At 52.0% G+C, this 23,399-nt stretch overlaps 45 non-coding genes across 45 annotated transcripts; 33 read left to right on the top strand and 12 right to left on the bottom strand.

Annotated features, from left to right (window-relative positions):
- The first annotated feature begins 127 nt into the window (after positions 1-127).
- On the top strand, positions 128-320 carry LOC131450988 (U2 spliceosomal RNA). The gene has a single exon (XR_009235869.1). It is a non-coding gene; the product is annotated as a U2 spliceosomal RNA (small nuclear RNA).
- A 167-nt stretch (positions 321-487) lies between these two features.
- Positions 488-606, bottom strand: LOC131451049 (5S ribosomal RNA). The gene has a single exon (XR_009235927.1). It is a non-coding gene; the product is annotated as a 5S ribosomal RNA (ribosomal RNA).
- A 402-nt stretch (positions 607-1,008) lies between these two features.
- Positions 1,009-1,172, top strand: LOC131450909 (U1 spliceosomal RNA). The gene has a single exon (XR_009235790.1). It is a non-coding gene; the product is annotated as a U1 spliceosomal RNA (small nuclear RNA).
- A 647-nt stretch (positions 1,173-1,819) lies between these two features.
- LOC131451031 (U5 spliceosomal RNA) lies at positions 1,820-1,932 on the top strand. Its single transcript, XR_009235909.1, has one exon. It is a non-coding gene; the product is annotated as a U5 spliceosomal RNA (small nuclear RNA).
- Positions 1,933-2,111: 179 nt separating this feature from the next.
- Positions 2,112-2,304, top strand: LOC131450981 (U2 spliceosomal RNA). Its single transcript, XR_009235862.1, has one exon. It is a non-coding gene; the product is annotated as a U2 spliceosomal RNA (small nuclear RNA).
- A 167-nt stretch (positions 2,305-2,471) lies between these two features.
- On the bottom strand, positions 2,472-2,590 carry LOC131451048 (5S ribosomal RNA). The gene has a single exon (XR_009235926.1). It is a non-coding gene; the product is annotated as a 5S ribosomal RNA (ribosomal RNA).
- A 402-nt stretch (positions 2,591-2,992) lies between these two features.
- On the top strand, positions 2,993-3,156 carry LOC131450908 (U1 spliceosomal RNA). The gene has a single exon (XR_009235789.1). It is a non-coding gene; the product is annotated as a U1 spliceosomal RNA (small nuclear RNA).
- A 367-nt stretch (positions 3,157-3,523) lies between these two features.
- Positions 3,524-3,716, top strand: LOC131450980 (U2 spliceosomal RNA). The gene has a single exon (XR_009235861.1). It is a non-coding gene; the product is annotated as a U2 spliceosomal RNA (small nuclear RNA).
- Positions 3,717-3,883: 167 nt separating this feature from the next.
- LOC131451070 (5S ribosomal RNA) lies at positions 3,884-4,002 on the bottom strand. Its single transcript, XR_009235947.1, has one exon. It is a non-coding gene; the product is annotated as a 5S ribosomal RNA (ribosomal RNA).
- Positions 4,003-4,404: 402 nt separating this feature from the next.
- LOC131450932 (U1 spliceosomal RNA) lies at positions 4,405-4,568 on the top strand. Its single transcript, XR_009235813.1, has one exon. It is a non-coding gene; the product is annotated as a U1 spliceosomal RNA (small nuclear RNA).
- A 647-nt stretch (positions 4,569-5,215) lies between these two features.
- LOC131451029 (U5 spliceosomal RNA) lies at positions 5,216-5,328 on the top strand. Its single transcript, XR_009235908.1, has one exon. It is a non-coding gene; the product is annotated as a U5 spliceosomal RNA (small nuclear RNA).
- A 179-nt stretch (positions 5,329-5,507) lies between these two features.
- Positions 5,508-5,700, top strand: LOC131450979 (U2 spliceosomal RNA). The gene has a single exon (XR_009235860.1). It is a non-coding gene; the product is annotated as a U2 spliceosomal RNA (small nuclear RNA).
- Positions 5,701-5,867: 167 nt separating this feature from the next.
- Positions 5,868-5,986, bottom strand: LOC131451069 (5S ribosomal RNA). Its single transcript, XR_009235946.1, has one exon. It is a non-coding gene; the product is annotated as a 5S ribosomal RNA (ribosomal RNA).
- Positions 5,987-6,388: 402 nt separating this feature from the next.
- LOC131450931 (U1 spliceosomal RNA) lies at positions 6,389-6,552 on the top strand. Its single transcript, XR_009235812.1, has one exon. It is a non-coding gene; the product is annotated as a U1 spliceosomal RNA (small nuclear RNA).
- A 647-nt stretch (positions 6,553-7,199) lies between these two features.
- LOC131451028 (U5 spliceosomal RNA) lies at positions 7,200-7,312 on the top strand. The gene has a single exon (XR_009235907.1). It is a non-coding gene; the product is annotated as a U5 spliceosomal RNA (small nuclear RNA).
- A 179-nt stretch (positions 7,313-7,491) lies between these two features.
- On the top strand, positions 7,492-7,684 carry LOC131450978 (U2 spliceosomal RNA). The gene has a single exon (XR_009235859.1). It is a non-coding gene; the product is annotated as a U2 spliceosomal RNA (small nuclear RNA).
- A 167-nt stretch (positions 7,685-7,851) lies between these two features.
- LOC131451068 (5S ribosomal RNA) lies at positions 7,852-7,970 on the bottom strand. The gene has a single exon (XR_009235945.1). It is a non-coding gene; the product is annotated as a 5S ribosomal RNA (ribosomal RNA).
- A 402-nt stretch (positions 7,971-8,372) lies between these two features.
- Positions 8,373-8,536, top strand: LOC131450907 (U1 spliceosomal RNA). Its single transcript, XR_009235788.1, has one exon. It is a non-coding gene; the product is annotated as a U1 spliceosomal RNA (small nuclear RNA).
- Positions 8,537-9,183: 647 nt separating this feature from the next.
- Positions 9,184-9,296, top strand: LOC131451026 (U5 spliceosomal RNA). Its single transcript, XR_009235905.1, has one exon. It is a non-coding gene; the product is annotated as a U5 spliceosomal RNA (small nuclear RNA).
- Positions 9,297-9,475: 179 nt separating this feature from the next.
- LOC131450977 (U2 spliceosomal RNA) lies at positions 9,476-9,668 on the top strand. The gene has a single exon (XR_009235858.1). It is a non-coding gene; the product is annotated as a U2 spliceosomal RNA (small nuclear RNA).
- Positions 9,669-9,817: 149 nt separating this feature from the next.
- On the bottom strand, positions 9,818-9,936 carry LOC131451067 (5S ribosomal RNA). Its single transcript, XR_009235944.1, has one exon. It is a non-coding gene; the product is annotated as a 5S ribosomal RNA (ribosomal RNA).
- Positions 9,937-10,338: 402 nt separating this feature from the next.
- Positions 10,339-10,502, top strand: LOC131450906 (U1 spliceosomal RNA). The gene has a single exon (XR_009235787.1). It is a non-coding gene; the product is annotated as a U1 spliceosomal RNA (small nuclear RNA).
- A 647-nt stretch (positions 10,503-11,149) lies between these two features.
- LOC131451025 (U5 spliceosomal RNA) lies at positions 11,150-11,262 on the top strand. Its single transcript, XR_009235904.1, has one exon. It is a non-coding gene; the product is annotated as a U5 spliceosomal RNA (small nuclear RNA).
- Positions 11,263-11,441: 179 nt separating this feature from the next.
- LOC131450976 (U2 spliceosomal RNA) lies at positions 11,442-11,634 on the top strand. Its single transcript, XR_009235857.1, has one exon. It is a non-coding gene; the product is annotated as a U2 spliceosomal RNA (small nuclear RNA).
- A 167-nt stretch (positions 11,635-11,801) lies between these two features.
- Positions 11,802-11,920, bottom strand: LOC131451047 (5S ribosomal RNA). Its single transcript, XR_009235925.1, has one exon. It is a non-coding gene; the product is annotated as a 5S ribosomal RNA (ribosomal RNA).
- A 402-nt stretch (positions 11,921-12,322) lies between these two features.
- On the top strand, positions 12,323-12,486 carry LOC131450904 (U1 spliceosomal RNA). Its single transcript, XR_009235785.1, has one exon. It is a non-coding gene; the product is annotated as a U1 spliceosomal RNA (small nuclear RNA).
- A 647-nt stretch (positions 12,487-13,133) lies between these two features.
- On the top strand, positions 13,134-13,246 carry LOC131451024 (U5 spliceosomal RNA). The gene has a single exon (XR_009235903.1). It is a non-coding gene; the product is annotated as a U5 spliceosomal RNA (small nuclear RNA).
- A 179-nt stretch (positions 13,247-13,425) lies between these two features.
- On the top strand, positions 13,426-13,618 carry LOC131450975 (U2 spliceosomal RNA). The gene has a single exon (XR_009235856.1). It is a non-coding gene; the product is annotated as a U2 spliceosomal RNA (small nuclear RNA).
- Positions 13,619-13,785: 167 nt separating this feature from the next.
- On the bottom strand, positions 13,786-13,904 carry LOC131451046 (5S ribosomal RNA). Its single transcript, XR_009235924.1, has one exon. It is a non-coding gene; the product is annotated as a 5S ribosomal RNA (ribosomal RNA).
- Positions 13,905-14,306: 402 nt separating this feature from the next.
- Positions 14,307-14,470, top strand: LOC131450903 (U1 spliceosomal RNA). Its single transcript, XR_009235784.1, has one exon. It is a non-coding gene; the product is annotated as a U1 spliceosomal RNA (small nuclear RNA).
- Positions 14,471-14,837: 367 nt separating this feature from the next.
- LOC131450974 (U2 spliceosomal RNA) lies at positions 14,838-15,030 on the top strand. The gene has a single exon (XR_009235855.1). It is a non-coding gene; the product is annotated as a U2 spliceosomal RNA (small nuclear RNA).
- A 167-nt stretch (positions 15,031-15,197) lies between these two features.
- LOC131451045 (5S ribosomal RNA) lies at positions 15,198-15,316 on the bottom strand. The gene has a single exon (XR_009235923.1). It is a non-coding gene; the product is annotated as a 5S ribosomal RNA (ribosomal RNA).
- Positions 15,317-15,718: 402 nt separating this feature from the next.
- LOC131450930 (U1 spliceosomal RNA) lies at positions 15,719-15,882 on the top strand. Its single transcript, XR_009235811.1, has one exon. It is a non-coding gene; the product is annotated as a U1 spliceosomal RNA (small nuclear RNA).
- Positions 15,883-16,529: 647 nt separating this feature from the next.
- On the top strand, positions 16,530-16,642 carry LOC131451023 (U5 spliceosomal RNA). Its single transcript, XR_009235902.1, has one exon. It is a non-coding gene; the product is annotated as a U5 spliceosomal RNA (small nuclear RNA).
- Positions 16,643-16,821: 179 nt separating this feature from the next.
- LOC131450973 (U2 spliceosomal RNA) lies at positions 16,822-17,014 on the top strand. Its single transcript, XR_009235854.1, has one exon. It is a non-coding gene; the product is annotated as a U2 spliceosomal RNA (small nuclear RNA).
- Positions 17,015-17,181: 167 nt separating this feature from the next.
- LOC131451074 (5S ribosomal RNA) lies at positions 17,182-17,300 on the bottom strand. Its single transcript, XR_009235950.1, has one exon. It is a non-coding gene; the product is annotated as a 5S ribosomal RNA (ribosomal RNA).
- A 402-nt stretch (positions 17,301-17,702) lies between these two features.
- On the top strand, positions 17,703-17,866 carry LOC131450929 (U1 spliceosomal RNA). The gene has a single exon (XR_009235810.1). It is a non-coding gene; the product is annotated as a U1 spliceosomal RNA (small nuclear RNA).
- A 647-nt stretch (positions 17,867-18,513) lies between these two features.
- On the top strand, positions 18,514-18,626 carry LOC131451022 (U5 spliceosomal RNA). The gene has a single exon (XR_009235901.1). It is a non-coding gene; the product is annotated as a U5 spliceosomal RNA (small nuclear RNA).
- A 179-nt stretch (positions 18,627-18,805) lies between these two features.
- On the top strand, positions 18,806-18,998 carry LOC131450972 (U2 spliceosomal RNA). The gene has a single exon (XR_009235853.1). It is a non-coding gene; the product is annotated as a U2 spliceosomal RNA (small nuclear RNA).
- A 167-nt stretch (positions 18,999-19,165) lies between these two features.
- On the bottom strand, positions 19,166-19,284 carry LOC131451044 (5S ribosomal RNA). The gene has a single exon (XR_009235922.1). It is a non-coding gene; the product is annotated as a 5S ribosomal RNA (ribosomal RNA).
- Positions 19,285-19,686: 402 nt separating this feature from the next.
- Positions 19,687-19,850, top strand: LOC131450902 (U1 spliceosomal RNA). Its single transcript, XR_009235783.1, has one exon. It is a non-coding gene; the product is annotated as a U1 spliceosomal RNA (small nuclear RNA).
- A 1,365-nt stretch (positions 19,851-21,215) lies between these two features.
- LOC131451021 (U5 spliceosomal RNA) lies at positions 21,216-21,328 on the top strand. Its single transcript, XR_009235900.1, has one exon. It is a non-coding gene; the product is annotated as a U5 spliceosomal RNA (small nuclear RNA).
- A 179-nt stretch (positions 21,329-21,507) lies between these two features.
- Positions 21,508-21,700, top strand: LOC131450984 (U2 spliceosomal RNA). The gene has a single exon (XR_009235865.1). It is a non-coding gene; the product is annotated as a U2 spliceosomal RNA (small nuclear RNA).
- Positions 21,701-21,849: 149 nt separating this feature from the next.
- Positions 21,850-21,967, bottom strand: LOC131451073 (5S ribosomal RNA). The gene has a single exon (XR_009235949.1). It is a non-coding gene; the product is annotated as a 5S ribosomal RNA (ribosomal RNA).
- A 402-nt stretch (positions 21,968-22,369) lies between these two features.
- Positions 22,370-22,533, top strand: LOC131450928 (U1 spliceosomal RNA). The gene has a single exon (XR_009235809.1). It is a non-coding gene; the product is annotated as a U1 spliceosomal RNA (small nuclear RNA).
- The last annotated feature ends 866 nt before the right edge of the window (positions 22,534-23,399 follow it).

Here is a 23,399-nt window from a genome sequence, read left to right as displayed (position 1 = left end):
GCACTTAGATCACCGGGGGGTGGAGGTGAGCAGCAGCAGCCTTTGTTATGCGCACTTCAGAAACACGGCACCACAACAAGTAACTTGTGCGCCAAGATCTTGAGTTGGCCCCAGAAACTGGTGGGCCATCGCTTCTCGGCCTTTTGGCTAAGATCAAGTGTAGTATCTGTTCTTATTAGTTTAATATCTGATATGTCCTCTATATGGGGATTAAATATTAAATGCATTTTTGAGCATTGGGCGGTGAAACCTTGGGCTTGCTCTCTTCACTCCTTGCATTGACCTGGTATTGCAGTGCCACCAGGAACGGTGCACCGTTCTCTTTTTTTCTGTGAAAACCAAAGCAAGGCTGAAACTGGAAGGACATTAACGTGTGCCCGTGCGTCAACGTAATTGCAAGCCCACGTTTCTTGTAAGGAAGCAGCAGTGTAAAAGCGTGCTGCAGTGTAAGAGCGTGCTGCAGTGTAAAAGCGTGCTGCAGTGTAAAAGCTTACAGCACCTGGTATTCCCAGGCGGTCTCCCATCCAAGTACTAACCAGGCCCGACCCTGCTTAGCTTCCGAGATCAGACGAGATCGGGCGTGCTCAGGGTGGTGTGGCCGTAAGCCGACGGGCAGGTGACACAGACTCCTTTTATAGACCAGGCAAGGCCCCCTGCTCGTGGAGGGGCTCAAAAGGCAGCCTTCCGAACACACTGCACTTGAGCCTTTGTCGCCACTACCTGCTACACTCTATTCCAGTATTAGGAAGCTACACCGAGATGGGTAAGCTGCTGTTGGTGCCGTCAGGTGCAGTTGTTGCTGAATCGATAGGAAATGACAGCCAGGTATGCCAGTGAAAAGGTCGAGTGTTTCCTCTCCAATGTGTGCTGGAGGTTGAAGTTGAACACAGCACAGCATTAACGAGCACCTGAGTCAAGGCATTGGACTCTGGGACTATCCATTTCCTGCACCATCAGCCAAAGAGCTGTGTCTGGGAACAGCCACCCAGTGCTGGGCAAGTACACCTCATACTTACCTGGCAGGGGAGATACCATGATCAAGAAGGTGGTTCACCCAGGGCGAGGCTCAGCCATTGCACTCTGGTTGTGCTGACCCCTGCAAATTCCCCAAACGTGGGAATCTTGACTGCATAATTTTTGCTAGTGGGGTACTGCGTCCGCGCTCTCCCCCGATGACGTAGTTGTAAGCAAAGGTCAGCCGCCCAAGGTTCCGCCTTGTGTGCCCATCTCCAGGCTTCTCACGTGCTCGCAGAGCGACGTCCCCAGTCTTTCCAAGTTGCTGGGAATGGGATGGTTGTGGGTGTTGTCTTTTAGCTCTAAGGAAATGTCATGCTCCCTTTCCCGGCTCTTTGTAGGTAGAACTGGATTGTTGGAGATGGATCCATGGCCATCATGCCAAGGGTTAATACTTTGGCGCTTGCTCCGTCCACTCCTGTACATTGACCTGATATTGAAGCGATGCCAGGAGCAGCTCACCATTTCAGAAGCCCGGAGGAGTTGGGAAACGGCCCGGCAGTTTGTACTGCTCGGTGTGACACAGAGCTGCTTTGCTCATGCACTCACATCTACCACTAAACCTTGGAGGTGTCCCCCGTGAGCGAGGAATGTGCCACAGCCTCAGCGGTTGATAGAAAACTGCAGCACACAACCAACGGTAAGAATGCGATTCCAAACATGCAGTCAAATGTGGGCGGTTGATTGGCCGGCAAACCAAAAACGTTGAAGAAAGGCTGTCCCAAGGTGGCCGGCCGGGCCGACCGAGACTGTGGTGACTCTGGCGGATAGACTCCTTGGCTGCTCTCAAGGAGAGGGGCTATGTTGACTCTGGTTTTTCTTCAAAATGCTCAAGTCTTTCGCCTTTTACTAAAGACTTCCGTGGAGAGGAACGTCCAAGAGTTTAAGTTATTTTTGGTGGGCTTTGCTGTATGGCTGCGCCCTTTGAGTGTGTCAAATGTCAAGCAGCTGTCCGTCACGGCTCAGAGGTGCACTTAGATCACCTGGGGGTGGAGGTGAGCAGCAGCAGCCTTTGTTATGCGCACTTCAGAAACACGGCACCACAACAAGTAACTTGTGCGCCAAGATCTTGAGTTGGCCCCAGACACTGGTGGGCCATCGCTTCTCGGCCTTTTGGCTAAGATCAAGTGTAGTATCTGTTCTTATCAGTTTAATATCTGATATGTCCTCTATATGGGGATTAAATATTAAATGCATTTTTGAGCATTGGGCGGTGAAACCTTGGGCTTGCTCTCTTCACTCCTTGCATTGACCTGGTATTGCAGTGCCACCAGGAACGGTGCACCGTTCTCTTTTTTTCTGTGAAAACCAAAGCAAGGCTGAAACTGGAAGGACATTAACGTGTGCCCGTGCGTCAACGTAATTGCAAGCCCACGTTTCTTGTAAGGAAGCAGCAGTGTAAAAGCGTGCTGCAGTGTAAGAGCGTGCTGCAGTGTAAAAGCGTGCTGCAGTGTAAAAGCTTACAGCACCTGGTATTCCCAGGCGGTCTCCCATCCAAGTACTAACCAGGCCCGACCCTGCTTAGCTTCCGAGATCAGACGAGATCGGGCGTGCTCAGGGTGGTGTGGCCGTAAGCCGACGGGCAGGTGACACAGACTCCTTTTATAGACCAGGCAAGGCCCCCTGCTCGTGGAGGGGCTCAAAAGGCAGCCTTCCGAACACACTGCACTTGAGCCTTTATCGCCACTACCTGCTACACTCTATTCCAGTATTAGGAAGCTACACCGAGATGGGTAAGCTGCTGTTGGTGCCGTCAGGTGCAGTTGTTGCTGAATCGATAGGAAATGACAGCCAGGTATGCCAGTGAAAAGGTCGAGTGTTTCCTCTCCAATGTGTGCTGGAGGTTGAAGTTGAACACAGCACAGCATTAACGAGCACCTGAGTCAAGGCATTGGACTCTGGGACTATCCATTTCCTGCACCATCAGCCAAAGAGCTGTGTCTGGGAACAGCCACCCAGTGCTGGGCAAGTACACCTCATACTTACCTGGCAGGGGAGATACCATGATCAAGAAGGTGGTTCACCCAGGGCGAGGCTCAGCCATTGCACTCTGGTTGTGCTGACCCCTGCAAATTCCCCAAACGTGGGAATCTTGACTGCATAATTTTTGCTAGTGGGGTACTGCGTCCGCGCTCTCCCCCGATGACGTAGTTGTAAGCAAAGGTCAGCCGCCCAAGGTTCCGCCTTGTGTGCCCATCTCCAGGCTTCTCACGTGCTCGCAGAGCGACGTCCCCAGTATTTCCAAGTTGCTGGGAATGGGATGGTTGTGGGTGTTGTCTTTTAGCTCTAAGGAAATTAAGTTATTTTTGGTGGGCTTTGCTGTATGGCTGCGCCCTTTGAGTGTGTCAAATGTCAAGCAGCTGTCCGTCACGGCTCAGAGGTGCACTTAGATCACCGGGGGGTGGAGGTGAGCAGCAGCAGCCTTTGTTATGCGCACTTCAGAAACACGGCACCACAACAAGTAACTTGTGCGCCAAGATCTTGAGTTGGCCCCAGAAACTGGTGGGCCATCGCTTCTCGGCCTTTTGGCTAAGATCAAGTGTAGTATCTGTTCTTATCAGTTTAATATCTGATATGTCCTCTATATGGGGATTAAATATTAAATGCATTTTTGAGCATTGGGCGGTGAAACCTTGGGCTTGCTCTCTTCACTCCTTGCATTGACCTGGTATTGCAGTGCCACCAGGAACGGTGCACCGTTCTCTTTTTTTCTGTGAAAACCAAAGCAAGGCTGAAACTGGAAGGACATTAACGTGTGCCCGTGCGTCAACGTAATTGCAAGCCCACGTTTCTTGTAAGGAAGCAGCAGTGTAAAAGCGTGCTGCAGTGTAAGAGCGTGCTGCAGTGTAAAAGCGTGCTGCAGTGTAAAAGCTTACAGCACCTGGTATTCCCAGGCGGTCTCCCATCCAAGTACTAACCAGGCCCGACCCTGGTTAGCTTCCAAGATCAGACGAGATCGGGCGTGCTCAGGGTGGTGTGGCCGTAAGCCGACGGGCAGGTGACACAGACTCCTTTTATAGACCAGGCAAGGCCCCCTGCTCGTGGAGGGGCTCAAAAGGCAGCCTTCCGAACACACTGCACTTGAGCCTTTATCGCCACTACCTGCTACACTCTATTCCAGTATTAGGAAGCTACACCGAGATGGGTAAGCTGCTGTTGGTGCCGTCAGGTGCAGTTGTTGCTGAATCGATAGGAAATGACAGCCAGGTATGCCAGTGAAAAGGTCGAGTGTTTCCTCTCCAATGTGTGCTGGAGGTTGAAGTTGAACACAGCACAGCATTAACGAGCACCTGAGTCAAGGCATTGGACTCTGGGACTATCCATTTCCTGCACCATCAGCCAAAGAGCTGTGTCTGGGAACAGCCACCCAGTGCTGGGCAAGTACACCTCATACTTACCTGGCAGGGGAGATACCATGATCAAGAAGGTGGTTCACCCAGGGCGAGGCTCAGCCATTGCACTCTGGTTGTGCTGACCCCTGCAAATTCCCCAAACGTGGGAATCTTGACTGCATATTTTTTGCTAGTGGGGTACTGCGTCCGCGCTCTCCCCCGATGACGTAGTTGTAAGCAAAGGTCAGCCGCCCAAGGTTCCGCCTTGTGTGCCCATCTCCAGGCTTCTCACGTGCTCGCAGAGCGACGTCCCCAGTCTTTCCAAGTTGCTGGGAATGGGATGGTTGTGGGTGTTGTCTTTTAGCTCTAAGGAAATGTCATGCTCCCTTTCCCGGCTCTTTGTAGGTAGAACTGGATTGTTGGAGATGGATCCATGGCCATCATGCCAAGGGTTAATACTTTGGCGCTTGCTCCGTCCACTCCTGTACATTGACCTGATATTGAAGCGATGCCAGGAGCAGCTCACCATTTCAGAAGCCCGGAGGAGTTGGGAAACGGCCCGGCAGTTTGTACTGCTCGGTGTGACACAGAGCTGCTTTGCTCATGCACTCACATCTACCACTAAACCTTGGAGGTGTCCCCCGTGAGCGAGGAATGTGCCACAGCCTCAGCGGTTGATAGAAAACTGCAGCACACAACCAACGGTAAGAATGCGCTTCCAAACATGCAGTCAAATGTGGGCGGTTGATTGGCCGGCAAACCAAAAACGTTGAAGAAAGGCTGTCCCAAGGTGGCCGGCCGGGCCGACCGAGACTGTGGTGACTCTGGCGGATAGACTCCTTGGCTGCTCTCAAGGAGAGGGGCTATGTTGACTCTGGTTTTTCTTCAAAATGCTCAAGTCTTTCGCCTTTTACTAAAGACTTCCGTGGAGAGGAACGTCCAAGAGTTTAAGTTATTTTTGGTGGGCTTTGCTGTATGGCTGCGCCCTTTGAGTGTGTCAAATGTCAAGCAGCTGTCCGTCACGGCTCAGAGGTGCACTTAGATCACCGGGGGGTGGAGGTGAGCAGCAGCAGCCTTTGTTATGCGCACTTCAGAAACACGGCACCACAACAAGTAACTTGTGCGCCAAGATCTTGAGTTGGCCCCAGAAACTGGTGGGCCATCGCTTCTCGGCCTTTTGGCTAAGATCAAGTGTAGTATCTGTTCTTATCAGTTTAATATCTGATATGTCCTCTATATGGGGATTAAATATTAAATGCATTTTTGAGCATTGGGCGGTGAAACCTTGGGCTTGCTCTCTTCACTCCTTGCATTGACCTGGTATTGCAGTGCCACCAGGAACGGTGCACCGTTCTCTTTTTTTCTGTGAAAACCAAAGCAAGGCTGAAACTGGAAGGACATTAACGTGTGCCCGTGCGTCAACGTAATTGCAAGCCCACGTTTCTTGTAAGGAAGCAGCAGTGTAAAAGCGTGCTGCAGTGTAAGAGCGTGCTGCAGTGTAAAAGCGTGCTGCAGTGTAAAAGCTTACAGCACCTGGTATTCCCAGGCGGTCTCCCATCCAAGTACTAACCAGGCCCGACCCTGGTTAGCTTCCAAGATCAGACGAGATCGGGCGTGCTCAGGGTGGTGTGGCCGTAAGCCGACGGGCAGGTGACACAGACTCCTTTTATAGACCAGGCAAGGCCCCCTGCTCGTGGAGGGGCTCAAAAGGCAGCCTTCCGAACACACTGCACTTGAGCCTTTATCGCCACTACCTGCTACACTCTATTCCAGTATTAGGAAGCTACACCGAGATGGGTAAGCTGCTGTTGGTGCCGTCAGGTGCAGTTGTTGCTGAATCGATAGGAAATGACAGCCAGGTATGCCAGTGAAAAGGTCGAGTGTTTCCTCTCCAATGTGTGCTGGAGGTTGAAGTTGAACACAGCACAGCATTAACGAGCACCTGAGTCAAGGCATTGGACTCTGGGACTATCCATTTCCTGCACCATCAGCCAAAGAGCTGTGTCTGGGAACAGCCACCCAGTGCTGGGCAAGTACACCTCATACTTACCTGGCAGGGGAGATACCATGATCAAGAAGGTGGTTCACCCAGGGCGAGGCTCAGCCATTGCACTCTGGTTGTGCTGACCCCTGCAAATTCCCCAAACGTGGGAATCTTGACTGCATATTTTTTGCTAGTGGGGTACTGCGTCCGCGCTCTCCCCCGATGACGTAGTTGTAAGCAAAGGTCAGCCGCCCAAGGTTCCGCCTTGTGTGCCCATCTCCAGGCTTCTCACGTGCTCGCAGAGCGACGTCCCCAGTCTTTCCAAGTTGCTGGGAATGGGATGGTTGTGGGTGTTGTCTTTTAGCTCTAAGGAAATGTCATGCTCCCTTTCCCGGCTCTTTGTAGGTAGAACTGGATTGTTGGAGATGGATCCATGGCCATCATGCCAAGGGTTAATACTTTGGCGCTTGCTCCGTCCACTCCTGTACATTGACCTGATATTGAAGCGATGCCAGGAGCAGCTCACCATTTCAGAAGCCCGGAGGAGTTGGGAAACGGCCCGGCAGTTTGTACTGCTCGGTGTGACACAGAGCTGCTTTGCTCATGCACTCACATCTACCACTAAACCTTGGAGGTGTCCCCCGTGAGCGAGGAATGTGCCACAGCCTCAGCGGTTGATAGAAAACTGCAGCACACAACCAACGGTAAGAATGCGCTTCCAAACATGCAGTCAAATGTGGGCGGTTGATTGGCCGGCAAACCAAAAACGTTGAAGAAAGGCTGTCCCAAGGTGGCCGGCCGGGCCGACCGAGACTGTGGTGACTCTGGCGGATAGACTCCTTGGCTGCTCTCAAGGAGAGGGGCTATGTTGACTCTGGTTTTTCTTCAAAATGCTCAAGTCTTTCGCCTTTTACTAAAGACTTCCGTGGAGAGGAACGTCCAAGAGTTTAAGTTATTTTTGGTGGGCTTTGCTGTATGGCTGCGCCCTTTGAGTGTGTCAAATGTCAAGCAGCTGTCCGTCACGGCTCAGAGGTGCACTTAGATCACCGGGGGGTGGAGGTGAGCAGCAGCAGCCTTTGTTATGCGCACTTCAGAAACACGGCACCACAACAAGTAACTTGTGCGCCAAGATCTTGAGTTGGCCCCAGAAACTGGTGGGCCATCGCTTCTCGGCCTTTTGGCTAAGATCAAGTGTAGTATCTGTTCTTATCAGTTTAATATCTGATATGTCCTCTATATGGGGATTAAATATTAAATGCATTTTTGAGCATTGGGCGGTGAAACCTTGGGCTTGCTCTCTTCACTCCTTGCATTGACCTGGTATTGCAGTGCCACCAGGAACGGTGCACCGTTCTCTTTTTTTCTGTGAAAACCAAAGCAAGGCTGAAACTGGAAGGACATTAACGTGTGCCCGTGCGTCAACGTAATTGCAAGCCCACGTTTCTTGTAAGGAAGCAGCAGTGTAAAAGCGTGCTGCAGTGTAAGAGCGTGCTGCAGTGTAAAAGCGTGCTGCAGTGTAAAAGCTTACAGCACCTGGTATTCCCAGGCGGTCTCCCATCCAAGTACTAACGAGGCCCGACCCTGCTTAGCTTCCGAGATCAGACGAGATCGGGCGTGCTCAGGGTGGTGTGGCCGTAAGCCGACGGGCAGGTGACACAGACTCCTTTTATAGACCAGGCAAGGCCCCCTGCTCGTGGAGGGGCTCAAAAGGCAGCCTTCCGAACACACTGCACTTGAGCCTTTATCGCCACTACCTGCTACACTCTATTCCAGTATTAGGAAGCTACACCGAGATGGGTAAGCTGCTGTTGGTGCCGTCAGGTGCAGTTGTTGCTGAATCGATAGGAAATGACAGCCAGGTATGCCAGTGAAAAGGTCGAGTGTTTCCTCTCCAATGTGTGCTGGAGGTTGAAGTTGAACACAGCACAGCATTAACGAGCACCTGAGTCAAGGCATTGGACTCTGGGACTATCCATTTCCTGCACCATCAGCCAAAGAGCTGTGTCTGGGAACAGCCACCCAGTGCTGGGCAAGTACACCTCATACTTACCTGGCAGGGGAGATACCATGATCAAGAAGGTGGTTCACCCAGGGCGAGGCTCAGCCATTGCACTCTGGTTGTGCTGACCCCTGCAAATTCCCCAAACGTGGGAATCTTGACTGCATAATTTTTGCTAGTGGGGTACTGCGTCCGCGCTCTCCCCCGATGACGTAGTTGTAAGCAAAGGTCAGCCGCCCAAGGTTCCGCCTTGTGTGCCCATCTCCAGGCTTCTCACGTGCTCGCAGAGCGACGTCCCCAGTCTTTCCAAGTTGCTGGGAATGGGATGGTTGTGGGTGTTGTCTTTTAGCTCTAAGGAAATGTCATGCTCCCTTTCCCGGCTCTTTGTAGGTAGAACTGGATTGTTGGAGATGGATCCATGGCCATCATGCCAAGGGTTAATACTTTGGCGCTTGCTCCGTCCACTCCTGTACATTGACCTGATATTGAAGCGATGCCAGGAGCAGCTCACCATTTCAGAAGCCCGGAGGAGTTGGGAAACGGCCCGGCAGTTTGTACTGCTCGGTGTGACACAGAGCTGCTTTGCTCATGCACTCACATCTACCACTAAACCTTGGAGGTGTCCCCCGTGAGCGAGGAATGTGCCACAGCCTCAGCGGTTGATAGAAAACTGCAGCACACAACCAACGGTAAGAATGCGCTTCCAAACATGCAGTCAAATGTGGGCGGTTGATTGGCCGGCAAACCAAAAACGTTGAAGAAAGGCTGTCCCAAGGTGGCCGGCCGGGCCGACCGAGACTGTGGTGACTCTGGCGGATAGACTCCTTGGCTGCTCTCAAGGAGAGGGGCTATGTTGACTCTGGTTTTTCTTCAAAATGCTCAAGTCTTTCGCCTTTTACTAAAGACTTCCGTGGAGAGGAACGTCCAAGAGTTTAAGTTATTTTTGGTGGGCTTTGCTGTATGGCTGCGCCCTTTGAGTGTGTCAAATGTCAAGCAGCTGTCCGTCACGGCTCAGAGGTGCACTTAGATCACCGGGGGGTGGAGGTGAGCAGCAGCAGCCTTTGTTATGCGCACTTCAGAAACACGGCACCACAACAAGTAACTTGTGCGCCAAGATCTTGAGTTGGCCCCAGAAACTGGTGGGCCATCGCTTCTCGGCCTTTTGGCTAAGATCAAGTGTAGTATCTGTTCTTATCAGTTTAATATCTGATATGTCCTCTATATGGGGATTAAATATTAAATGCATTTTTGAGCATTGGGCGGTGAAACCTTGGGCTTGCTCTCTTCACTCCTTGCATTGACCTGGTATTGCAGTGCCACCAGGAACGGTGCACCGTTCTCTTTTTTTCTGTGAAAACCAAAGCAAGGCTGAAACTGGAAGGACATTAACGTGTGCCCGTGCGTCAACGTAATTGCAAGCCCACGTTTCTTGTAAGGAAGCAGCAGTGTAAGAGCGTGCTGCAGTGTAAAAGCGTGCTGCAGTGTAAAAGCTTACAGCACCTGGTATTCCCAGGCGGTCTCCCATCCAAGTACTAACGAGGCCCGACCCTGCTTAGCTTCCGAGATCAGACGAGATCGGGCGTGCTCAGGGTGGTGTGGCCGTAAGCCGACGGGCAGGTGACACAGACTCCTTTTATAGACCAGGCAAGGCCCCCTGCTCGTGGAGGGGCTCAAAAGGCAGCCTTCCGAACACACTGCACTTGAGCCTTTATCGCCACTACCTGCTACACTCTATTCCAGTATTAGGAAGCTACACCGAGATGGGTAAGCTGCTGTTGGTGCCGTCAGGTGCAGTTGTTGCTGAATCGATAGGAAATGACAGCCAGGTATGCCAGTGAAAAGGTCGAGTGTTTCCTCTCCAATGTGTGCTGGAGGTTGAAGTTGAACACAGCACAGCATTAACGAGCACCTGAGTCAAGGCATTGGACTCTGGGACTATCCATTTCCTGCACCATCAGCCAAAGAGCTGTGTCTGGGAACAGCCACCCAGTGCTGGGCAAGTACACCTCATACTTACCTGGCAGGGGAGATACCATGATCAAGAAGGTGGTTCACCCAGGGCGAGGCTCAGCCATTGCACTCTGGTTGTGCTGACCCCTGCAAATTCCCCAAACGTGGGAATCTTGACTGCATAATTTTTGCTAGTGGGGTACTGCGTCCGCGCTCTCCCCCGATGACGTAGTTGTAAGCAAAGGTCAGCCGCCCAAGGTTCCGCCTTGTGTGCCCATCTCCAGGCTTCTCACGTGCTCGCAGAGCGACGTCCCCAGTCTTTCCAAGTTGCTGGGAATGGGATGGTTGTGGGTGTTGTCTTTTAGCTCTAAGGAAATGTCATGCTCCCTTTCCCGGGTCTTTGTAGGTAGAACTGGATTGTTGGAGATGGATCCATGGCCATCATGCCAAGGGTTAATACTTTGGCGCTTGCTCCGTCCACTCCTGTACATTGACCTGATATTGAAGCGATGCCAGGAGCAGCTCACCATTTCAGAAGCCCGGAGGAGTTGGGAAACGGCCCGGCAGTTTGTACTGCTCGGTGTGACACAGAGCTGCTTTGCTCATGCACTCACATCTACCACTAAACCTTGGAGGTGTCCCCCGTGAGCGAGGAATGTGCCACAGCCTCAGCGGTTGATAGAAAACTGCAGCACACAACCAACGGTAAGAATGCGATTCCAAACATGCAGTCAAATGTGGGCGGTTGATTGGCCGGCAAACCAAAAACGTTGAAGAAAGGCTGTCCCAAGGTGGCCGGCCGGGCCGACCGAGACTGTGGTGACTCTGGCGGATAGACTCCTTGGCTGCTCTCAAGGAGAGGGGCTATGTTGACTCTGGTTTTTCTTCAAAATGCTCAAGTCTTTCGCCTTTTACTAAAGACTTCCGTGGAGAGGAACGTCCAAGAGTTTAAGTTATTTTTGGTGGGCTTTGCTGTATGGCTGCGCCCTTTGAGTGTGTCAAATGTCAAGCAGCTGTCCGTCACGGCTCAGAGGTGCACTTAGATCACCTGGGGGTGGAGGTGAGCAGCAGCAGCCTTTGTTATGCGCACTTCAGAAACACGGCACCACAACAAGTAACTTGTGCGCCAAGATCTTGAGTTGGCCCCAGACACTGGTGGGCCATCGCTTCTCGGCCTTTTGGCTAAGATCAAGTGTAGTATCTGTTCTTATCAGTTTAATATCTGATATGTCCTCTATATGGGGATTAAATATTAAATGCATTTTTGAGCATTGGGCGGTGAAACCTTGGGCTTGCTCTCTTCACTCCTTGCATTGACCTGGTATTGCAGTGCCACCAGGAACGGTGCACCGTTCTCTTTTTTTCTGTGAAAACCAAAGCAAGGCTGAAACTGGAAGGACATTAACGTGTGCCCGTGCGTCAACGTAATTGCAAGCCCACGTTTCTTGTAAGGAAGCAGCAGTGTAAAAGCGTGCTGCAGTGTAAGAGCGTGCTGCAGTGTAAAAGCGTGCTGCAGTGTAAAAGCTTACAGCACCTGGTATTCCCAGGCGGTCTCCCATCCAAGTACTAACCAGGCCCGACCCTGCTTAGCTTCCGAGATCAGACGAGATCGGGCGTGCTCAGGGTGGTGTGGCCGTAAGCCGACGGGCAGGTGACACAGACTCCTTTTATAGACCAGGCAAGGCCCCCTGCTCGTGGAGGGGCTCAAAAGGCAGCCTTCCGAACACACTGCACTTGAGCCTTTATCGCCACTACCTGCTACACTCTATTCCAGTATTAGGAAGCTACACCGAGATGGGTAAGCTGCTGTTGGTGCCGTCAGGTGCAGTTGTTGCTGAATCGATAGGAAATGACAGCCAGGTATGCCAGTGAAAAGGTCGAGTGTTTCCTCTCCAATGTGTGCTGGAGGTTGAAGTTGAACACAGCACAGCATTAACGAGCACCTGAGTCAAGGCATTGGACTCTGGGACTATCCATTTCCTGCACCATCAGCCAAAGAGCTGTGTCTGGGAACAGCCACCCAGTGCTGGGCAAGTACACCTCATACTTACCTGGCAGGGGAGATACCATGATCAAGAAGGTGGTTCACCCAGGGCGAGGCTCAGCCATTGCACTCTGGTTGTGCTGACCCCTGCAAATTCCCCAAACGTGGGAATCTTGACTGCATAATTTTTGCTAGTGGGGTACTGCGTCCGCGCTCTCCCCCGATGACGTAGTTGTAAGCAAAGGTCAGCCGCCCAAGGTTCCGCCTTGTGTGCCCATCTCCAGGCTTCTCACGTGCTCGCAGAGCGACGTCCCCAGTCTTTCCAAGTTGCTGGGAATGGGATGGTTGTGGGTGTTGTCTTTTAGCTCTAAGGAAATGTCATGCTCCCTTTCCCGGCTCTTTGTAGGTAGAACTGGATTGTTGGAGATGGATCCATGGCCATCATGCCAAGGGTTAATACTTTGGCGCTTGCTCCGTCCACTCCTGTACATTGACCTGATATTGAAGCGATGCCAGGAGCAGCTCACCATTTCAGAAGCCCGGAGGAGTTGGGAAACGGCCCGGCAGTTTGTACTGCTCGGTGTGACACAGAGCTGCTTTGCTCATGCACTCACATCTACCACTAAACCTTGGAGGTGTCCCCCGTGAGCGAGGAATGTGCCACAGCCTCAGCGGTTGATAGAAAACTGCAGCACACAACCAACGGTAAGAATGCGCTTCCAAACATGCAGTCAAATGTGGGCGGTTGATTGGCCGGCAAACCAAAAACGTTGAAGAAAGGCTGTCCCAAGGTGGCCGGCCGGGCCGACCGAGACTGTGGTGACTCTGGCGGATAGACTCCTTGGCTGCTCTCAAGGAGAGGGGCTATGTTGACTCTGGTTTTTCTTCAAAATGCTCAAGTCTTTCGCCTTTTACTAAAGACTTCCGTGGAGAGGAACGTCCAAGAGTTTAAGTTATTTTTGGTGGGCTTTGCTGTATGGCTGCGCCCTTTGAGTGTGTCAAATGTCAAGCAGCTGTCCGTCACGGCTCAGAGGTGCACTTAGATCACCTGGGGGTGGAGGTGAGCAGCAGCAGCCTTTGTTATGCGCACTTCAGAAACACGGCACCACAACAAGTAACTTGTGCGCCAAGATCTTGAGTTGGCCCCAGACACTGGTGGGCCATCGCTTCTCGGCCTTTTGGCTAAGATCAAGTGTAGTATCTGTTCTTATCAGTTTAATATCTGATATGTCCTCTATATGGGGATTAAATATTAAATGCATTTTTGAGCATTGGGCGGTGAAACCTTGGGCTTGCTCTCTTCACTCCTTGCATTGACCTGGTATTGCAGTGCCACCAGGAACGGTGCACCGTTCTCTTTTTTTCTGTGAAAACCAAAGCAAGGCTGAAACTGGAAGGACATTAACGTGTGCCCGTGCGTCAACGTAATTGCAAGCCCACGTTTCTTGTAAGGAAGCAGCAGTGTAAAAGCGTGCTGCAGTGTAAGAGCGTGCTGCAGTGTAAAAGCGTGCTGCAGTGTAAAAGCTTACAGCACCTGGTATTCCCAGGCGGTCTCCCATCCAAGTACTAACCAGGCCCGACCCTGCTTAGCTTCCGAGATCAGACGAGATCGGGCGTGCTCAGGGTGGTGTGGCCGTAAGCCGACGGGCAGGTGACACAGACTCCTTTTATAGACCAGGCAAGGCCCCCTGCTCGTGGAGGGGCTCAAAAGGCAGCCTTCCGAACACACTGCACTTGAGCCTTTATCGCCACTACCTGCTACACTCTATTCCAGTATTAGGAAGCTACACCGAGATGGGTAAGCTGCTGTTGGTGCCGTCAGGTGCAGTTGTTGCTGAATCGATAGGAAATGACAGCCAGGTATGCCAGTGAAAAGGTCGAGTGTTTCCTCTCCAATGTGTGCTGGAGGTTGAAGTTGAACACAGCACAGCATTAACGAGCACCTGAGTCAAGGCATTGGACTCTGGGACTATCCATTTCCTGCACCATCAGCCAAAGAGCTGTGTCTGGGAACAGCCACCCAGTGCTGGGCAAGTACACCTCATACTTACCTGGCAGGGGAGATACCATGATCAAGAAGGTGGTTCACCCAGGGCGAGGCTCAGCCATTGCACTCTGGTTGTGCTGACCCCTGCAAATTCCCCAAACGTGGGAATCTTGACTGCATAATTTTTGCTAGTGGGGTACTGCGTCCGCGCTCTCCCCCGATGACGTAGTTGTAAGCAAAGGTCAGCCGCCCAAGGTTCCGCCTTGTGTGCCCATCTCCAGGCTTCTCACGTGCTCGCAGAGCGACGTCCCCAGTATTTCCAAGTTGCTGGGAATGGGATGGTTGTGGGTGTTGTCTTTTAGCTCTAAGGAAATTAAGTTATTTTTGGTGGGCTTTGCTGTATGGCTGCGCCCTTTGAGTGTGTCAAATGTCAAGCAGCTGTCCGTCACGGCTCAGAGGTGCACTTAGATCACCGGGGGGTGGAGGTGAGCAGCAGCAGCCTTTGTTATGCGCACTTCAGAAACACGGCACCACAACAAGTAACTTGTGCGCCAAGATCTTGAGTTGGCCCCAGAAACTGGTGGGCCATCGCTTCTCGGCCTTTTGGCTAAGATCAAGTGTAGTATCTGTTCTTATCAGTTTAATATCTGATATGTCCTCTATATGGGGATTAAATATTAAATGCATTTTTGAGCATTGGGCGGTGAAACCTTGGGCTTGCTCTCTTCACTCCTTGCATTGACCTGGTATTGCAGTGCCACCAGGAACGGTGCACCGTTCTCTTTTTTTCTGTGAAAACCAAAGCAAGGCTGAAACTGGAAGGACATTAACGTGTGCCCGTGCGTCAACGTAATTGCAAGCCCACGTTTCTTGTAAGGAAGCAGCAGTGTAAAAGCGTGCTGCAGTGTAAGAGCGTGCTGCAGTGTAAAAGCGTGCTGCAGTGTAAAAGCTTACAGCACCTGGTATTCCCAGGCGGTCTCCCATCCAAGTACTAACCAGGCCCGACCCTGCTTAGCTTCCGAGATCAGACGAGATCGGGCGTGCTCAGGGTGGTGTGGCCGTAAGCCGACGGGCAGGTGACACAGACTCCTTTTATAGACCAGGCAAGGCCCCCTGCTCGTGGAGGGGCTCAAAAGGCAGCCTTCCGAACACACTGCACTTGAGCCTTTATCGCCACTACCTGCTACACTCTATTCCAGTATTAGGAAGCTACACCGAGATGGGTAAGCTGCTGTTGGTGCCGTCAGGTGCAGTTGTTGCTGAATCGATAGGAAATGACAGCCAGGTATGCCAGTGAAAAGGTCGAGTGTTTCCTCTCCAATGTGTGCTGGAGGTTGAAGTTGAACACAGCACAGCATTAACGAGCACCTGAGTCAAGGCATTGGACTCTGGGACTATCCATTTCCTGCACCATCAGCCAAAGAGCTGTGTCTGGGAACAGCCACCCAGTGCTGGGCAAGTACACCTCATACTTACCTGGCAGGGGAGATACCATGATCAAGAAGGTGGTTCACCCAGGGCGAGGCTCAGCCATTGCACTCTGGTTGTGCTGACCCCTGCAAATTCCCCAAACGTGGGAATCTTGACTGCATATTTTTTGCTAGTGGGGTACTGCGTCCGCGCTCTCCCCCGATGACGTAGTTGTAAGCAAAGGTCAGCCGCCCAAGGTTCCGCCTTGTGTGCCCATCTCCAGGCTTCTCACGTGCTCGCAGAGCGACGTCCCCAGTCTTTCCAAGTTGCTGGGAATGGGATGGTTGTGGGTGTTGTCTTTTAGCTCTAAGGAAATGTCATGCTCCCTTTCCCGGCTCTTTGTAGGTAGAACTGGATTGTTGGAGATGGATCCATGGCCATCATGCCAAGGGTTAATACTTTGGCGCTTGCTCCGTCCACTCCTGTACATTGACCTGATATTGAAGCGATGCCAGGAGCAGCTCACCATTTCAGAAGCCCGGAGGAGTTGGGAAACGGCCCGGCAGTTTGTACTGCTCGGTGTGACACAGAGCTGCTTTGCTCATGCACTCACATCTACCACTAAACCTTGGAGGTGTCCCCCGTGAGCGAGGAATGTGCCACAGCCTCAGCGGTTGATAGAAAACTGCAGCACACAACCAACGGTAAGAATGCGCTTCCAAACATGCAGTCAAATGTGGGCGGTTGATTGGCCGGCAAACCAAAAACGTTGAAGAAAGGCTGTCCCAAGGTGGCCGGCCGGGCCGACCGAGACTGTGGTGACTCTGGCGGATAGACTCCTTGGCTGCTCTCAAGGAGAGGGGCTATGTTGACTCTGGTTTTTCTTCAAAATGCTCAAGTCTTTCGCCTTTTACTAAAGACTTCCGTGGAGAGGAACGTCCAAGAGTTTAAGTTATTTTTGGTGGGCTTTGCTGTATGGCTGCGCCCTTTGAGTGTGTCAAATGTCAAGCAGCTGTCCGTCACGGCTCAGAGGTGCACTTAGATCACCGGGGGGTGGAGGTGAGCAGCAGCAGCCTTTGTTATGCGCACTTCAGAAACACGGCACCACAACAAGTAACTTGTGCGCCAAGATCTTGAGTTGGCCCCAGAAACTGGTGGGCCATCGCTTCTCGGCCTTTTGGCTAAGATCAAGTGTAGTATCTGTTCTTATCAGTTTAATATCTGATATGTCCTCTATATGGGGATTAAATATTAAATGCATTTTTGAGCATTGGGCGGTGAAACCTTGGGCTTGCTCTCTTCACTCCTTGCATTGACCTGGTATTGCAGTGCCACCAGGAACGGTGCACCGTTCTCTTTTTTTCTGTGAAAACCAAAGCAAGGCTGAAACTGGAAGGACATTAACGTGTGCCCGTGCGTCAACGTAATTGCAAGCCCACGTTTCTTGTAAGGAAGCAGCAGTGTAAAAGCGTGCTGCAGTGTAAGAGCGTGCTGCAGTGTAAAAGCGTGCTGCAGTGTAAAAGCTTACAGCACCTGGTATTCCCAGGCGGTCTCCCATCCAAGTACTAACGAGGCCCGACCCTGCTTAGCTTCCGAGATCAGACAAGATCGGGCGTGCTCAGGGTGGTGTGGCCGTAAGCCGACGGGCAGGTGACACAGACTCCTTTTATAGACCAGGCAAGGCCCCCTGCTCGTGGAGGGGCTCAAAAGGCAGCCTTCCGAACACACTGCACTTGAGCCTTTATCGCCACTACCTGCTACACTCTATTCCAGTATTAGGAAGCTACACCGAGATGGGTAAGCTGCTGTTGGTGCCGTCAGGTGCAGTTGTTGCTGAATCGATAGGAAATGACAGCCAGGTATGCCAGTGAAAAGGTCGAGTGTTTCCTCTCCAATGTGTGCTGGAGGTTGAAGTTGAACACAGCACAGCATTAACGAGCACCTGAGTCAAGGCATTGGACTCTGGGACTATCCATTTCCTGCACCATCAGCCAAAGAGCTGTGTCTGGGAACAGCCACCCAGTGCTGGGCAAGTACACCTCATACTTACCTGGCAGGGGAGATACCATGATCAAGAAGGTGGTTCACCCAGGGCGAGGCTCAGCCATTGCACTCTGGTTGTGCTGACCCCTGCAAATTCCCCAAACGTGGGAATCTTGACTGCATATTTTTTGCTAGTGGGGTACTGCGTCCGCGCTCTCCCCCGATGACGTAGTTGTAAGCAAAGGTCAGCCGCCCAAGGTTCCGCCTTGTGTGCCCATCTCCAGGCTTCTCACGTGCTCGCAGAGCGACGTCCCCAGTCTTTCCAAGTTGCTGGGAATGGGATGGTTGTGGGTGTTGTCTTTTAGCTCTAAGGAAATGTCATGCTCCCTTTCCCGGCTCTTTGTAGGTAGAACTGGATTGTTGGAGATGGATCCATGGCCATCATGCCAAGGGTTAATACTTTGGCGCTTGCTCCGTCCACTCCTGTACATTGACCTGATATTGAAGCGATGCCAGGAGCAGCTCACCATTTCAGAAGCCCGGAGGAGTTGGGAAACGGCCCGGCAGTTTGTACTGCTCGGTGTGACACAGAGCTGCTTTGCTCATGCACTCACATCTACCACTAAACCTTGGAGGTGTCCCCCGTGAGCGAGGAATGTGCCACAGCCTCAGCGGTTGATAGAAAACTGCAGCACACAACCAACGGTAAGAATGCGCTTCCAAACATGCAGTCAAATGTGGGCGGTTGATTGGCCGGCAAACCAAAAACGTTGAAGAAAGGCTGTCCCAAGGTGGCCGGCCGGGCCGACCGAGACTGTGGTGACTCTGGCGGATAGACTCCTTGGCTGCTCTCAAGGAGAGGGGCTATGTTGACTCTGGTTTTTCTTCAAAATGCTCAAGTCTTTCGCCTTTTACTAAAGACTTCCGTGGAGAGGAACGTCCAAGAGTTTAAGTTATTTTTGGTGGGCTTTGCTGTATGGCTGCGCCCTTTGAGTGTGTCAAATGTCAAGCAGCTGTCCGTCACGGCTCAGAGGTGCACTTAGATCACCTGGGGGTGGAGGTGAGCAGCAGCAGCCTTTGTTATGCGCACTTCAGAAACACGGCACCACAACAAGTAACTTGTGCGCCAAGATCTTGAGTTGGCCCCAGACACTGGTGGGCCATCGCTTCTCGGCCTTTTGGCTAAGATCAAGTGTAGTATCTGTTCTTATCAGTTTAATATCTGATATGTCCTCTATATGGGGATTAAATATTAAATGCATTTTTGAGCATTGGGCGGTGAAACCTTGGGCTTGCTCTCTTCACTCCTTGCATTGACCTGGTATTGCAGTGCCACCAGGAACGGTGCACCGTTCTCTTTTTTTCTGTGAAAACCAAAGCAAGGCTGAAACTGGAAGGACATTAACGTGTGCCCGTGCGTCAACGTAATTGCAAGCCCACGTTTCTTGTAAGGAAGCAGCAGTGTAAAAGCGTGCTGCAGTGTAAGAGCGTGCTGCAGTGTAAAAGCGTGCTGCAGTGTAAAAGCTTACAGCACCTGGTATTCCCAGGCGGTCTCCCATCCAAGTACTAACCAGGCCCGACCCTGCTTAGCTTCCGAGATCAGACGAGATCGGGCGTGCTCAGGGTGGTGTGGCCGTAAGCCGACGGGCAGGTGACACAGACTCCTTTTATAGACCAGGCAAGGCCCCCTGCTCGTGGAGGGGCTCAAAAGGCAGCCTTCCGAACACACTGCACTTGAGCCTTTATCGCCACTACCTGCTACACTCTATTCCAGTATTAGGAAGCTACACCGAGATGGGTAAGCTGCTGTTGGTGCCGTCAGGTGCAGTTGTTGCTGAATCGATAGGAAATGACAGCCAGGTATGCCAGTGAAAAGGTCGAGTGTTTCCTCTCCAATGTGTGCTGGAGGTTGAAGTTGAACACAGCACAGCATTAACGAGCACCTGAGTCAAGGCATTGGACTCTGGGACTATCCATTTCCTGCACCATCAGCCAAAGAGCTGTGTCTGGGAACAGCCACCCAGTGCTGGGCAAGTACACCTCATACTTACCTGGCAGGGGAGATACCATGATCAAGAAGGTGGTTCACCCAGGGCGAGGCTCAGCCATTGCACTCTGGTTGTGCTGACCCCTGCAAATTCCCCAAACGTGGGAATCTTGACTGCATAATTTTTGCTAGTGGGGTACTGCGTCCGCGCTCTCCCCCGATGACGTAGTTGTAAGCAAAGGTCAGCCGCCCAAGGTTCCGCCTTGTGTGCCCATCTCCAGGCTTCTCACGTGCTCGCAGAGCGACGTCCCCAGTCTTTCCAAGTTGCTGGGAATGGGATGGTTGTGGGTGTTGTCTTTTAGCTCTAAGGAAATGTCATGCTCCCTTTCCCGGGTCTTTGTAGGTAGAACTGGATTGTTGGAGATGGATCCATGGCCATCATGCCAAGGGTTAATACTTTGGCGCTTGCTCCGTCCACTCCTGTACATTGACCTGATATTGAAGCGATGCCAGGAGCAGCTCACCATTTCAGAAGCCCGGAGGAGTTGGGAAACGGCCCGGCAGTTTGTACTGCTCGGTGTGACACAGAGCTGCTTTGCTCATGCACTCACATCTACCACTAAACCTTGGAGGTGTCCCCCGTGAGCGAGGAATGTGCCACAGCCTCAGCGGTTGATAGAAAACTGCAGCACACAACCAACGGTAAGAATGCGCTTCCAAACATGCAGTCAAATGTGGGCGGTTGATTGGCCCTCTTTGTAGGTAGAACTGGATTGTTGGAGATGGATCCATGGCCATCATGCCAAGGGTTAATACTTTGGCGCTTGCTCCGTCCACTCCTGTACATTGACCTGATATTGAAGCGATGCCAGGAGCAGCTCACCATTTCAGAAGCCCGGAGGAGTTGGGAAACGGCCCGGCAGTTTGTACTGCTCGGTGTGACACAGAGCTGCTTTGCTCATGCACTCACATCTACCACTAAACCTTGGAGGTGTCCCCCGTGAGCGAGGAATGTGCCACAGCCTCAGCGGTTGATAGAAAACTGCAGCACACAACCAACGGTAAGAATGCGCTTCCAAACATGCAGTCAAATGTGGGCGGTTGATTGGCCCTCTTTGTAGGTAGAACTGGATTGTTGGAGATGGATCCATGGCCATCATGCCAAGGGTTAATACTTTGGCGCTTGCTCCGTCCACTCCTGTACATTGACCTGATATTGAAGCGATGCCAGGAGCAGCTCACCATTTCAGAAGCCCGGAGGAGTTGGGAAACGGCCCGGCAGTTTGTACTGCTCGGTGTGACACAGAGCTGCTTTGCTCATGCACTCACATCTACCACTAAACCTTGGAGGTGTCCCCCGTGAGCGAGGAATGTGCCACAGCCTCAGCGGTTGATAGAAAACTGCAGCACACAACCAACGGTAAGAATGCGCTTCCAAACATGCAGTCAAATGTGGGCGGTTGATTGGCCGGCAAACCAAAAACGTTGAAGAAAGGCTGTCCCAAGGTGGCCGGCCGGGCCGACCGAGACTGTGGTGACTCTGGCGGATAGACTCCTTGGCTGCTCTCAAGGAGAGGGGCTATGTTGACTCTGGTTTTTCTTCAAAATGCTCAAGTCTTTCGCCTTTTACTAAAGACTTCCGTGGAGAGGAACGTCCAAGAGTTTAAGTTATTTTTGGTGGGCTTTGCTGTATGGCTGCGCCCTTTGAGTGTGTCAAATGTCAAGCAGCTGTCCGTCACGGCTCAGAGGTGCACTTAGATCACCTGGGGGTGGAGGTGAGCAGCAGCAGCCTTTGTTATGCGCACTTCAGAAACACGGCACCACAACAAGTAACTTGTGCGCCAAGATCTTGAGTTGGCCCCAGACACTGGTGGGCCATCGCTTCTCGGCCTTTTGGCTAAGATCAAGTGTAGTATCTGTTCTTATCAGTTTAATATCTGATATGTCCTCTATATGGGGATTAAATATTAAATGCATTTTTGAGCATTGGGCGGTGAAACCTTGGGCTTGCTCTCTTCACTCCTTGCATTGACCTGGTATTGCAGTGCCACCAGGAACGGTGCACTGTTCTCTTTTTTTCTGTGAAAACCAAAGCAAGGCTGAAACTGGAAGGACATTAACGTGTGCCCGTGCGTCAACGTAATTGCAAGCCCACGTTTCTTGTAAGGAAGCAGCAGTGTAAGAGCGTGCTGCAGTGTAAAAGCGTGCTGCAGTGTAAAAGCTTACAGCACCTGGTATTCCCAGGCGGTCTCCCATCCAAGTACTAACCAGGCCCGACCCTGCTTAGCTTCCGAGATCAGACGAGATCGGGCTGCTCAGGGTGGTGTGGCCGTAAGCCGACGGGCAGGTGACACAGACTCCTTTTATAGACCAGGCAAGGCCCCCTGCTCGTGGAGGGGCTCAAAAGGCAGCCTTCCGAACACACTGCACTTGAGCCTTTATCGCCACTACCTGCTACACTCTATTCCAGTATTAGGAAGCTACACCGAGATGGGTAAGCTGCTGTTGGTGCCGTCAGGTGCAGTTGTTGCTGAATCGATAGGAAATGACAGCCAGGTATGCCAGTGAAAAGGTCGAGTGTTTCCTCTCCAATGTGTGCTGGAGGTTGAAGTTGAACACAGCACAGCATTAACGAGCACCTGAGTCAAGGCATTGGACTCTGGGACTATCCATTTCCTGCACCATCAGCCAAAGAGCTGTGTCTGGGAACAGCCACCCAGTGCTGGGCAAGTACACCTCATACTTACCTGGCAGGGGAGATACCATGATCAAGAAGGTGGTTCACCCAGGGCGAGGCTCAGCCATTGCACTCTGGTTGTGCTGACCCCTGCAAATTCCCCAAACGTGGGAATCTTGACTGCATATTTTTTGCTAGTGGGGTACTGCGTCCGCGCTCTCCCCCGATGACGTAGTTGTAAGCAAAGGTCAGCCGCCCAAGGTTCCGCCTTGTGTGCCCATCTCCAGGCTTCTCACGTGCTCGCAGAGCGACGTCCCCAGTCTTTCCAAGTTGCTGGGAATGGGATGGTTGTGGGTGTTGTCTTTTAGCTCTAAGGAAATGTCATGCTCCCTTTCCCGGCTCTTTGTAGGTAGAACTGGATTGTTGGAGATGGATCCATGGCCATCATGCCAAGGGTTAATACTTTGGCGCTTGCTCCGTCCACTCCTGTACATTGACCTGATATTGAAGCGATGCCAGGAGCAGCTCACCATTTCAGAAGCCCGGAGGAGTTGGGAAACGGCCCGGCAGTTTGTACTGCTCGGTGTGACACAGAGCTGCTTTGCTCATGCACTCACATCTACCACTAAACCTTGGAGGTGTCCCCCGTGAGCGAGGAATGTGCCACAGCCTCAGCGGTTGATAGAAAACTGCAGCACACAACCAACGGTAAGAATGCGCTTCCAAACATGCAGTCAAATGTGGGCGGTTGATTGGCCCTCTTTGTAGGTAGAACTGGATTGTTGGAGATGGATCCATGGCCATCATGCCAAGGGTTAATACTTTGGCGCTTGCTCCGTCCACTCCTGTACATTGACCTGATATTGAAGCGATGCCAGGAGCAGCTCACCATTTCAGAAGCCCGGAGGAGTTGGGAAACGGCCCGGCAGTTTGTACTGCTCGGTGTGACACAGAGCTGCTTTGCTCATGCACTCACATCTACCACTAAACCTTGGAGGTGTCCCCCGTGAGCGAGGAATGTGCCACAGCCTCAGCGGTTGATAGAAAACTGCAGCACACAACCAACGGTAAGAATGCGCTTCCAAACATGCA

This window comes from Solea solea, unplaced genomic scaffold, assembly GCF_958295425.1.
Source record: "Solea solea unplaced genomic scaffold, fSolSol10.1 scaffold_69, whole genome shotgun sequence".
Lineage (NCBI taxonomy): Eukaryota > Metazoa > Chordata > Actinopteri > Pleuronectiformes > Soleidae > Solea > Solea solea.
This window is presented reverse-complemented; position numbering and strand designations above follow the sequence as displayed.